The sequence below is a fragment of the Athalia rosae genome, chromosome 6, assembly GCF_917208135.1.
Source record: "Athalia rosae chromosome 6, iyAthRosa1.1, whole genome shotgun sequence".
Lineage (NCBI taxonomy): Eukaryota > Metazoa > Arthropoda > Insecta > Hymenoptera > Athaliidae > Athalia > Athalia rosae.
In genome coordinates this window covers 6,547,637-6,561,280 of record NC_064031.1, presented here as the reverse complement: position 1 = coordinate 6,561,280, position 13,644 = coordinate 6,547,637, and the positions used below count along the sequence as shown (strand labels likewise).

General features: G+C 43.9%; 1 long non-coding RNA gene across 1 annotated transcript; it reads right to left on the bottom strand.

The window, feature by feature from the left end:
* Positions 1–5,538: 5,538 nt before the first annotated feature.
* On the bottom strand, positions 5,539–6,917 carry LOC125501287. Its single transcript, XR_007278818.1, has 4 exons — positions 6,603–6,917; positions 6,231–6,489; positions 6,034–6,096; positions 5,539–5,826 (listed from the first exon to the last, which is right to left on the bottom strand). It is a non-coding gene; the product is annotated as an uncharacterized LOC125501287 (long non-coding RNA).
* Positions 6,918–13,644: the final 6,727 nt, after the last annotated feature.

The following is a 13,644-nucleotide window of genomic DNA, read 5'->3' as shown; positions in this document are numbered from 1 at the left end:
ACATTAAGATGCGATGCAGTATACGCGGAAGGCAACACCGGGGTACCTGACGCCAAACGCGGTCAGAAACCAAGCTGCGAGAGATCAGTTGACGGCAGCACCTTGATGGGCCTCGAACTCGCACTGCCCCTAACGAAAACAGCAGCATCGGCAATCCAGACTTGCTTAGGGTGCAACGACGGAAATTGCCTGAGCACGCGACTCCGAAGCTGGTGCAACTGCACGGGAACTCTACGATTCACATACACTTTCGCACCCGGCAGAGACACATCAATGTCAGACGCTAGCAATTCGGGCTTGCGCTTCTTAGCAGCCAACACCTGATCGACCTTCGCACTAGATGACAGTACCAATAGTATTGCACGACTGCCCACAGCTCCACCAGAACCCTGACGTCTACCAGTTTGCCTCGCTGCTCCCATTCTCTCAAACTTCACTACATCACTACACGGGATATCAACACCCAGGGCGCCCATCAACTTCGGCAAAAAGAGTCGCAGGTCATCGGCTACAGCAAGCCCCTCTGGCACACCCGACACAATCAGATGATCCGACACCTCCTGACACGGCGCACGTAACAACACTGCTTCATCCGCCGAGGACAAATGCTGCACCAAGGAACTCGCAGCCAATCTGTCTTCCACCTTCTTTAGTCAATCCTTGTGCTCTGCCACTTCTCCCACAACAGCGTCAGTGTCCTTTTTGACCTCAGCTACAGCGGATTTGAGTTCTGCCAAATCCGCCCTAAATACTGTATTTTCCGCAGCCATCGAATCCAACTTGGTATGTAGACTTTCTACATCAGCCACAAGGGAGTCAACCTTTGCAGCTGACGCCTCCAAAACACCCAACCTGGCATTAAAAGACTTCAGCAGCTCAAGCTGCTGTCCACTCACATCCACATCAACCATCTTTTGCGGACACGCAGGGCAGAAATCACGCACACGCGACGGGACCTCCCTTGAGGAAGCCAAACAAAGCCTCAGCTTCACACACTGCACATGCAAAGCATGGCCGCAGCCTGCGCCCGCCATGACACCTTCCCTAGTCTTTTCCACACTCGCGAAACATAACGCACACACAGGCAGAGGCATGTCAACACCGAAACTAGTACAGCTGACAGAACAGGTATTTAAACTGGCAACGGAAAGAGGTCAGTGCCAAACAAAAACAACGTCTCGAAGCGCTAGCGAAAAGCAAAACACAGACACGGATAGACAACACACAGGCAACCAGCTGACTCGAACAAAGCAGCTAGGCACCAAGAAATCGTTACCAAAAAATGTTTGAATGCAGAAAAGTCACTCTTCTGCAGTCCAATAGAACACCACTTACATTCAAATTACCGATCACTAGCCAAAGCACAGCAATAACCAAGGCGGAAATTGAATCACCACCAATACTGCAAGTACTCGGTCAAAAACACAGAGCAATTCAAACACGCGTCAACTAAGAAATCTGGAGGGAGGGAGAGAGCACTCAGACGGAGAACACTTAAGATATTTAACTAAATCATCCGCATAAAAAAGATGCAAACAATTCTGCAAGCAGCGCGGGAGATCATTAACAAATAACGAGAAAAGAAGGGGACCCAGAACACTACCTTGAGGCACACCAGCCCGCAAAGGAAGCCACTGAGACAACTCGCCACTGACATCCCGAACCGCCTGAACTCGACCACTAAGATAAGAATGAAACCACCTTATAACATTCCGCGAAAACCCAAACACCTGCAGCTTACGCACAAGCCTCAAATGGTCTACAGTATCAAAGGCCTTCGTAAAATCAAAGAAAACAGCCAGCGTAACCAAACGATCATCAACACCCCGCCTGATATCATCCGTGAACCTCAAAATAGCAGTACTCCTGAGTACCCACTCCCTCTCGAAAACCAGTCTGGCGCCGGTCAAGCAAATTACGCGCCCGCAAATATACCATAACCTGCTCATAAACAAGACGCTCAAGAACCTTCGAAAGCGCGCAAAGTAACGAAATTGGCCTGAAATCAGACGGCGAAAACGGCGCACGCACCTCCGGCAACGGCTTAACATATGAAAACTTCCAAAGGGAAGGAAAAACACAATCACAGAGCGAAGAATTAAAAAGCACAAGAATGTACGGCAACAACAGCCCGCGAAAAGCCTTGAAAGCCTGAATCGGCAAATGATCCGGCCCTTGCGCCCTCGTTGAAAGCCTCGCAATCGCGGCACATATCGCTGCCTCATCAACATTCGAAAACATAAACTCATCATTCAATGCACCTAAGCAACTTGAGCTACTTAAACTATCCACGAAGCACTGAGAGAAAACCGGCAGCGGAGCACCCGTCCCAACAGACACAAAATGTTCATTCAACACACGCAATGGGAGCGAAAGAGGTAGGGCCCGCCTCGCAACACGCGTAATCCCCAAACGATCGATCTCACACCAGAAACGTCTCGAACTTCCAATGTCATCAAACCGAGACTGCAGAAAAGCAGACTTCGCAGCGCACAGCTTATTCTTAAACTCCCTACGAAGACGAACATATTTCTCAAAAAGAACCCGCGAACCTGTCCGCTTCGACGCCCGGAAACAAGCATCTCTCTCACGCATAAGAACACGCAAGTCAAATGTCAATCACGGCACAGCAGGACGCCTTACCGTAACCGCACGCACCGGAGCACCAGAATCAAGCACCTCTCGCACCAAGTTATTAAAAATCGAGACCTCAACGTCCATATCAGAGGCACCAGTAAGCCACGACATGTCAAAAGACGCAGTCACTCTCGCCGCAGCCTCAAGATCAACATCATCCCACGCACGGTACACAAAAGATCTTGGCGGAAGACGCACAGGGACATATTTCACCGACACATAAATTAAATTATGACCCGATAGAAAAGGCTGCGCAGACTGCCCCCAAGCAGCAAGGCGACAGAGATCAGAGACAGCACAGACATCAAGCAAGGTATGCGAACTCTGAGTATGATGTATCGGCTGAAGAGGCACAATATGCAGCCCCTGCGAGGCAAAAAAGTCCTTCAAATGACGCGAATTAAACGTGTCCCTCAACAAGTCCGCATTTAAATCACCAAGAACACACACGAACGAATAACGCGCTATAAACCACTGCGAACAAAAAATTAGGACCCGATGCACTCCAAACCTCCGCCAGGAGAAACTCAGGAACACCGTCACGCTGCAAGGATCCAGATGACGCAACCACACGGCCAGACAATCCACTATGACGAAACAGTGCAACACCACCACCATGCCGCCCTCTCCGATTAACACGAAGAACAGAGTAACCTGGCAGAGAGATCTGTTCATCCAACACTACATCATTGAGCCACGTCTCAGTCACCGCCACAACATGGTACAAATTTATTTTGAAAAAATCGCGAAACTCATCGACGTGGGCAGGCAAGGACTGAGCATTAAAGCAGCAGACATTTAGTACCGGTGACACTGACGAAGACCCTAGCCCAGCAGACGCACGACGCACCGAAAAGTCCGCTAGTCAGATGCCAAGCTGCGAAAAGTCAGTAGACGGCAAAACACGCACTGGCCTAGACGAAGAGTCCTTTCTCACAAAGACTGCAGCATCCGCAGTCCATACAGACCTCGGCTGCAGACCCGAAAACTTACGCAAAATGTCACTTCTGAGCTTCATCAACTCGCAGGCTGCCGACGATTCAAATAAATACGTGAAGTACCAACAACACCAACCGCTGACAGAGCAACTTCACCGCGACGCTTCTTCGCCGCAATCAACTCCACACACTTTGACTTACAAGCAAGCTCCAACAAAACCGCACGCGACCACACACGACCAACACTAGCTGCTGCACCCCCGGCATCCTTTTTCCTTACACCCATTCGTTCCACTCGAAGTATATCCGAAGACACCATCGGCACCTCCAAAAAAGCAGCCACACGCAGAACAAAGCGATGCAAATCCTCCACATCAGCACCACTAGCCTCAGTGGCCTCTGGAAGCCTCGAAATAACCACCTGCGAAGCATAGCCCTGACAAATGGCCAGCAGCAACAGGCACACCTTCTAGCTTATCCTCGACAGCCCGCAACCTGTCATTTTGCGAGACCACGTCGCTAACAACACCATTCAGTCCGCCCGCAACTCCAGCCACAGAAACCTTGACCGTCGAGAGGTCTGCACGCAAACGCGAATTGCCCGCACCAAGAGCATCCAATCTCGACCCAAGAACACCAACATCCGACACTAATTTATCCAAGCGTGACACAGCCTTCTCCAGCTTATCAAGCTTACTGCCAAACGACGCAACCATGGCAAACGATTCCTCAAATCTCCCCAAACAGGAATTAATCGCATCCAAAACTGCAGCATGACGGTCGGCCGGAGAACACACCGGGCAAGTCGAGCCCACCGTACGAGCAGCATCCTCATCAGAGTCAAGAACAAGCTTCACCGCCACACAGGAAACATGAAACGCATGCCTGCATTGCGCCGTCGATGCAACACCATCTGCAACTCTATCAATACGAGCAAAACACAAAGCACACAGCGGCCTAGGCATGTCGACAGCAAGCAACCAAAAACAAACAAAACAAGCCAAACAGCTGACCAAACTGCCACACCACTGACCCAGATCAGTAATAACAACAACAACAAAGTAGCCGATAGCAAGCCCACGAACCGTCAAGAGACCGAAACACGGAGATAAAAGTCAAACACTCAAATGGCCACGTATAGAACCTCACACTTTACACTCTCACCGAAGCAATACTGCTTACCGCGAGTAAAGTCAAAATGCAGCAGTGACCAAACCACACTAAAAAGCTGCAGTCCAGCCTACCCAACAGGCTGCACCTCAACACAGGCAACCACTGATCATCAATAAGATCCGCACGTCCCATACGTGCCAACACACATTTAAATAAAATTCACCGTCTTGTCAAGCCAACTGCCACACATCCAATAAACCGTCAAAAACCGTACCAAACTCAACAACACGCAGCACTGCAGAAGTCGAAAAAGAAAATACGAAGTCACACAACTGAAGACACCAACTAAAATAAAAAAGGAACTGCAATAACCACGAGAATAAAATTAAAACTCAGGAGCAGTTATACACAACCAACGATCGGTTCGCGGTCCCGAGAGAGAGAGCTCTGTCGAGCGCAGAGATGTCCGAGCTCTAAGCCGTCGGCTGTCTCGTTAGCCCGAAAATATATGAGTACTTGCTCACTACGTTCCAGCTGCAGCGTTGTGTCGAGCAGAGTCTCGTGACAACGCGCACATTCAGTACGCTGGATACACCGCCTAGCAATTTAGCCAGCGAAGTACTCAATAGCACAAATCTCGAGAGTAAAATAATATATAAGAAGGTATTCCAATCGTGCAATGCATGATGGGAAATGTGTCAAGCGGTCGCGCCGCCACGAGTGTGTCAGGAGTACTAGCACTTAGTTAAAGTACTTTTATGCTAACTCTTATAATAATAATAACAATAATAATGAATAAATAAATAAAAATACATAACCTGCTTTTGAAACCATTATTTGTATTTTTTGATATTATTAATTAATTGTAATTAATAGTTTATAAACCCTGTCTGCGTCAATTTCTTTTGTAAATTTTTTCAGAAGTTAAACCTGATTTTTCCAAATAAAACCAGCACCCATGTAGGCTGACCGCGGGAAACACTTCGCGCAGAGCGCTCATAGCCGCGCGTTCATAATCGCCCATGGCGAAACGTAGACTTTGTTCGATTTCGGGTGCAAGTTCCAATATTTTTCGAAAAACAGCTGTACATAGTGCCCTTGTCTTCGCACTACACAATATGAATACAGCCGCTAGTCCCTGTAAAATGAATTGTATGATCTATAACGTGTTGAACCTTAGACCGGAAGCTTGGATGATTTTTCATTGTCACGTTTGATCGTAAGATCATGATAGAAAATTAACATTTATATAAATTTTCGTATACATACGTATATTGTATGCGTTTGTTAATTCATTATTCAATATTAGAGAATACGTTTCATTGCGAATAAAAGAAATACATACAGTATCCATCACGCGCATATGGATCGTGTACAGTTGGGCGATTGGCGGGCTATTGGGGACAACCTGTAAAATTTATGACGATTAAATTTTATTTGCGATAACGATTCTTCCCGAACCGTGTGACTTATATCATTACGGTAAATTCTAGAGTTTAGGGAAATTTCGAACGAGGTTTCATAATCTCCGAACGAGTTTACCTTGAACGTTCCGTCCACATGAATTTGCGGTGAATTCCCCAATCATCGCAGCATCTTCTCGCTCGCGAACATCACCGCCACGGATCCATCGGTTGCTTCGATAACTCCTCGATACGATTGTTCAGTTGGCGCGTAATCGATCAAGACCGCGCCAAGGTCTCGTAAGGTCGCACGTGTAGCCGGCCTCAATTTTGTGCGAACGCGTTGTATTGCACTTTTTATTACCGCAAACGAAAAATTTATCTCCACTGCAGGATTTCTGTAATCAGCGAATTTTTTAGGGTACTTCACAGAGAACTATTGTAATAATTGAGTAGTCTTCAATGTCAACTTGAGCAGCTTAATTGGTAGAAAATCAAGTAATGGACAAACCTTCGACACACGTCGTCAAAAATCTCCTTCGGAGGAGCGTTCGTTCGACCCGCCAAGTCTAACATCTCCTGGCGCATGCGGGCTTCTTCCAAAATATTGCGATTGGGCTGGTGCCCCTCGTGCGGCCGGTAGACCGTTACCACCCCCGCAGCATCTACTCGCGCGGTACCCCGACAACCCGTAGTTTTACGAGAGGCACATCGATATATGTAAGGGGACGTGGTATCAATGTGATAATCGTACCCCTCATGTATATACCTGACGATGTTTTGGCGAGTTCCAGCTATTTCCTGCATGTGATAACAAACACAGTAAAATTAGATGAAGAACCTTAAGTAAATCATTACGCGATTAGAGGGGGGGGGGGGGGGGTCAAAAGCCGGTCCACTTTGCGTGAAATACCCTATATGTATTTTTGTAGCTGAAATAGGTTGTTTTAGCCACAAGAAGAGCTGTTTACTGAAGAGACAAAAAAGAGCGAGGGAGGGGAGAGAGAGAGAAAATTTATCGTCGAATTAGGCATCAGCAAATGCAATGTAAAATCTCAGAATTTATTTTCTATAGTATTGTTGAGAAATGTGGATATTTATGGTTGATGAATGGTTGAAATAATATTACAGATCACTTCATTATAACACTCGGATTATTTATCCGTCGTATTTATTAATACATACTCAATGATTACATAGTTATCGGTGGATTAGCACGACATGTGCTTCGGCTCTCTATCTAGCCATCTTAGACGCTTTCGCTACCGTGTCCGTCTATCGTCTATATATACTCTAGTCTGTACTATAGTCTTCCGCTCGGACTATATCTATAGTTATCGTTGTCGCGCGCTCGTCTCTGCTGCTTGATATACAGGGTGAGTCTTATGAAAGGTCGAGAATGGGTGGAGCTTAATTACTACAAAGGCACGCCCATTCGACCAATGAGGTAAGCATCACGTAGACCATGCTGAAATGTGGTGCGGGTATGTAAACAAGGTTCAAACAATTGATAACAACCGTATGACTTAAGTATCTATCAATAACAGGTAGAGATGTCTAAAGTGAGAGTGAAAATAAAAACAAGACAATAACTGTTTCAGCTAATGTATTTTGCTTTATCAACTTATGGTCACAGAAACTGCTCAAATTGATCACCGTCCTTTTCGATGCAAACATCAAGTCGATTTCGCAGCGATTCCCAAACTGCCTCCAAGGTTGATTTTGGAATGGACCTGCATGCTCTTGTTATTCGAGCCTTAAGGTCATCTACATCTAATGGCGGGGTCTTATAGACTTCATTTTTCATGTATCCCCAGAGATAAAAATCTGGAGGGGTCAGATCAGGAGATCTTGCAGGCCATGGAACTGCACTACCTCTACCAATCCATCGCCCAGGAAAAACGTCTGCGAAAATAATAGTCTTCTTGATTTTTTTTCTTTCTAAATATGAATTTTCTCTTCATTATTAATCGGTGACGCGGATCAAAGCAAAAAAAAAAAAAACGGAATGATTAGGATTTGAATTCGATTTGGGAGCAACGATTTTTCGCTACGTAATGACACACAGCACGGTAGTGTTTCGATAAATTTGTACAAATACTTACTATTCAAATGTTCTCGAACATTTCTCGCGAAATGCGGTGGTGCACCGTCATGTTGGAACCACATGCGCTCACGAGTAGCAAGAGCAACATCTTCTAATAACTGCGGTAGAATATTTTGTAAAAAATCGAGATAACGAGCTCCTGTTAGGTGCCCGTTGAAAAAATATGGACCGATGATGTAGCCTCTAAAAATACCGCACCAAACGTTAACACCCCATCGAATTTGAAACCCTGATTTTCGGATCCAGTGAGGATTTTCTTGTGACCAATAGTGCGAGTTATGCCGATTGACCACCCCTGTATCATTAAATCGAGATTCATCCGAAAACATGATGTAAGATAAAAAATCATCTGCTTCGAATACTTTTTCGGTCAACCAATGGCAAAAAACCATCCTTGCCACAGAATCACTACCATGCAACTCTTGAACAAGTTGTACATGATACGGGTGAAATCTGTGTCTTTTTAAAATTCTGGATACCGATGACTGGCTAATGTCAACAAAGTCTCGACTAATTTGCCGAGTACTGACGTGAGGGTCAACGGCAACGGTGGCTAGGACTAATTCCTCGTTAGTTTCATTTGTCACAGAATTGGGTTTGATTCCGCGTCGTTTTTGCACGGAACCTGTTTGGCGTATGCGAGTTTCGAGTCTTCTAAAAACCTTACCTGATGGAAAGTTGTCCCTGCAAAAATTGGTACAGTACTCAATACACAGTGCGACGACTGACGATTTTTAAAAAATTGATAAAACTTACCAACGAAACTCCACAAAAATCAATAGATAAAACTGGTGTTGATTAATAAAATGAAAATAATTAATTCTCTGATACATAATTTGAGTCGATACCCTTTGTCATGACTATTACTTACCTATTCGGATATTCAACCCTGTAAAATCTAGCAGCAAGACTCGCATTTTGTCGACATTCGCCGTAAACAAGCAGCATGTCAACATATTCGTCTGTAATAAAAGCTTGATCTAACAAGGAGACCTTGCCAAGTGCCACCCACCGATTTTGACGAAACTTCGCAGGATGGAAGAATAGCAAAAAAAAACGGATACGTGTTTCGGCTTATCCGTAGACACTCAACCGTTTTCGAGAAAATTACGATTGAAACACGGAAAATTTTGACGTTGCTTCATGAGTCTGGCCGCGCGCCATTTGTACAAGCAGATCAGCGGTGCAGCGGCTAGCGTGACAGCTTCGAGAATTGATGTTCCGGGTTCGAGTCCGGTCAGAAATGTTTTTTTTTTTTTTTCAAATTCTTCGTCAAAGTATGCTGCGCGAACGTTCCTTATTATCATTATTGATTTTTATGTTTATTATTACATTATCTCCCGATTAATTCAACAATATGTAGCGCATTCGTCGGGATGGTACCTATCATAGTAACATTCAAAACATAAATATTCTCTGCACCAGAAGCAACGCGTGAAGGCACTTTGGCCGCAATCACAGTTCTGGGTGTGAACGTCATCCGGAAACGCAACGTCGTTGACGTTATTGAAAACCTCGCGATCCGCCGATAATTTTGCGGCGAACCATGCGTACCGAATCATTTTTTCAAATGCTGGTGCCCGCAATTGATTGTGGACCAGGGAGTGTATTTTTATTGCGTCGCGTCTGCTTGTGATTTCTCTCCGCTGCGCAATCAGGACGGGGCAGTTTTGGAGACGTCGAATATAGTTTTTTACCAGTCCAAAATATTTCGTATTATTTTCTACGAATTATCGGCCGGTTGGCTACGGCTAGCGAGCCTACCTGAAAACCTACCCCGTAGCATAATTCGGAATAACGGACAGTTTATTCGAAAAGATGAATTATAATTTCAATAAAGGGTCCTTGTATTTCCCAATAAAATGAGGAACGTTCGCGCAGCATACTTTGACGAAGAATTTGAAAAAAAAAAAAAAAAAACATTTCCGACCGGACTCGAACCCGGAGCATCAATTCTCGAAGCTGTCACGCTAGCCGCTGACCGCGGATCTGCTTGTACAAATGGCGCGCGGCCAGACTTATGAAGCAACGTCAAAATTTTTTCGTGTTTCAACCGTAATTTTCTCGAAAACGGTTGAGTGTCTACGGATAAGCCGAAACACGTATCCGTTTTTTTTTGCTATTCTTCCATCCTGCGAAGTTTCGTCAAAATCGGTGGGTGGCACTTGGCAAGGTCTCCTTGTAAGCTGATTCTGCGATTCAGTTTAGATCAAGTTTGATTTTACTGGCACTACTAATACGATCATTTACCGTGATGGACTGTCGGGTAATAGAGAATTGTTGCGAAGATAATTCGATGTTTACATCAAGGAAGACGCCTAAGAGCTCAAGCAGTTTCTCTGATTATTAATAATAAAAAAAAAAAAATGAATACGATAGCTGGCTTGATTGTGCTACTCTTTGTTTTTACTCTCACTTCAAACCTCTCTACCTGTTATTAATAGATACTTAAGTCATACGGTTGTTATCAATTGTTCGAACCTTGTTTACATACCCGCACCACATTTCAGCATGGTCTACGTGATGCTCACCTCATTGGTCGAATGGGCGTGCCTTTGTAGTAATTGAGCGCCACCCATTCTCGACCTTTCATAAGACTCACCCTGTATAGTTACGCGCGCATACCTGCTTGGAAATACTCTACTATACGTCCTATAGTTTGTACGGCTAGTAGCATAGAAATTACTCATATTTCAACAAGTATGATAACAGAACTTTACCTTACTGCAGGAGGAAACTAATCTACGCCGTTTACCGTTTCACTGGCAATGCTGATTTAAATGGCCGTAAAAAGGTCTTTTTTTTTCAAAGAAAAGATAGGGGCGAATGAAAAGAGAGCAGTAAATAAAAGAAGAAAAGTTAATCGAAAGGGAAAGAAAGATAGATTGAAAAGTTATCAGAAATAAAAAATGAACAATGTTTCAAAAAATGAAGAAAATAGACTATACAGAACAAAACAGAGAATTAAAAGAGCGAATACTTGAGAGGAGAGAGAACGAAGTGAATTAGATTTTTCTTTAAATCGGAAATACGATATTCACAAGAAAATCCACACTCAATTTACGATGCTATACGTTCACGTTTCAAGAGCTTTATGAATTCGATAGCGTGGGCCTTTGGCCACTGATTCGCTGGCGTATGCATCCCCGATAACTTCTCAGCCAATGAGAAATTAGGCGCTAATATTCGAACGAAATTTTGAAATCACCAGCGCCATCTGATCGTTGGAAATACAACCAGCGAGACGCAGCGAGCGAGAGTCTGCAACATTGTAGCTTATTTAGTTGTTATTTTCGAAACTTTTCGGCTACCAACGATGGGACTGTTGTTTTGTCACTATACACAGTGTTTCCTTTTTTTCTCATTATTTGTATTACATCATTAGGTTTAATTTTATAATCATATTATATTGAGTCATCCACTTTCATCGGTTGGAAATTTTTCAGTACAGGTTTTTAATTTCTTCTACAAATAAATTAGATTTGATCTCATAAATATAATACGAGTATTGTAATCTTTTTTGAGTCGGTAGATTTATTTGCTTCTTACAATAAATCAATCTGTACCATTCTCAAATCTAATTTATTTGTAGAAGAAATTAAAAACCTGTACTGAAAAATTTCCAACCGACATACTATAGCCCGGACTCGTAGACCCGTTTCGTTGATTTTATGCAAAATTATGTCCAACAGTGAGCCCAAGTTAGCAGAATCTACACTCGTACCGCTTAGGACATATGCTAGCGGCTGTTTTCAGTTGCATAACAATCCTCGCACCATGAAAACTAGCGCAGTAGTCGCCACCGCAGATGAACAGCCCAAACTGCCAAGGTCCTCGCATGCTTCAATTTTTTGAAGCGATTCATGGAAATCGAGACCTTTTTTGATTTTCATCTCGTCGAAAATCAGTACGCAGTTCCTCTCTTTGAGTTCCATAACGGAGGCTTTAGTTTTCAAGGATTGAAAAACTGTCGAGCAAATACCTGGCCATAAGCGGATCAAACTAAACCATTCCTTAATGATGCTTATCGATGGTAACACAAAACCCAGTTCGTTTCTCATTTTCCAATAGAGACTGGGAGACGCATAATGCATCTTCATCGAAAGTTGCCGCTCCTCTTCCGTGAAAGAGTTTCCTGGCTTATGGAAGAGCTGCATCATCACGAAGGTCAAAAGAAAACCATGAATGCGACGACGTAATGCTTCAACCAAACTCTCGTCAGAGAATGATCCTTGATGAATGCATTTTCGCAAACATCTTATTTTCTCATCTTGCGCATTTGCTTTTTTGCGCAGACGAAGGTTCTGTTTCGTGAGCTTTACAATCAAGCTGCGCTGTGTTTTCAGCCCTGTACGCAAGACGTGCCGTGTTCTGCGCCTTTCTTGCCGCATCTCGAAAGACGGAACTTCGCTCGGTTCCCTTTCATAATCTGGTTCGAAAGGGCGAGGCACAGCATCACGCTTCAACCACCCTGATCGAGGAAAAACGACGTTTTCTGAGAAATGCATACCACATAAAGCGAGCTTCTGCAATTCTCGATCAGATTCGGTAGCTAAGTCGTCTCGTCCACTATTGACGAGCCACGTGCTTAGCCGGTCTCTATCCCTAATCGGAAGAGCATGAAATCGGAGACCAGGTACATTTTCTCTACTTCGTGCGCCACAGCGATAATAAATGCATGTGGTACTGTGTGACAATTTTTTTTTGGCAGCCGGAGCGTCCATGTTCACAAATAATGAATCACACGATGCAGACATACTATTTCCCGTATAGTCGGTAGAGAAATGTAAAACCGATTCTTTCTGCCCTCAAAGGCGTGAAATCTAGCGGTTGTAAACTTAATCCGAACAGTTCTGGTAAACCGTCGGTGTGTAATGTATTACGAATTTCTTTTCGCACAAGAAAACACTCAAATTACTTTACAATTCTTTTCGCCCAGTTGGGGCGATGAATTGAAATGTTATGATCCTTTTCGCTCAGTTGGGGCAGAAATTGATCCGAAGAGCCAGCAAGATAATCTTTACGGTAAAAATTAAAATCCTCATTGGAAAACAAAAAAATATGTTAACGTTATTATATTGTAAAACTTGGTGATTTCGCGACTTCCCCAACTTCCATTTGTTACATAAAGTATGAGATTCTGAAATGTGTATTCGATAGAAACAGAATTTTTAAATCAACTAATATAAGACAATTGAATGAATCCAAGGCTGTTCAGGGGGTGCGTACGCTTGACGAGTATTAAAAAATAGATACTTTTGTGCAAATTCAGGATTCTGTTAAATTTTGATAAATACAGGGAGTGTTTTGGAGGGTGAGCCCCCCATCATCCATGTTTTGAATCATCTTTTACTAGCAAAGTAAAGTGGTTATTCCTTTGACAAAATTTATCAAGTCGACTTATTTTTTGTTGTGAAGAATGAAATCCATCGATAAAACTATTGAA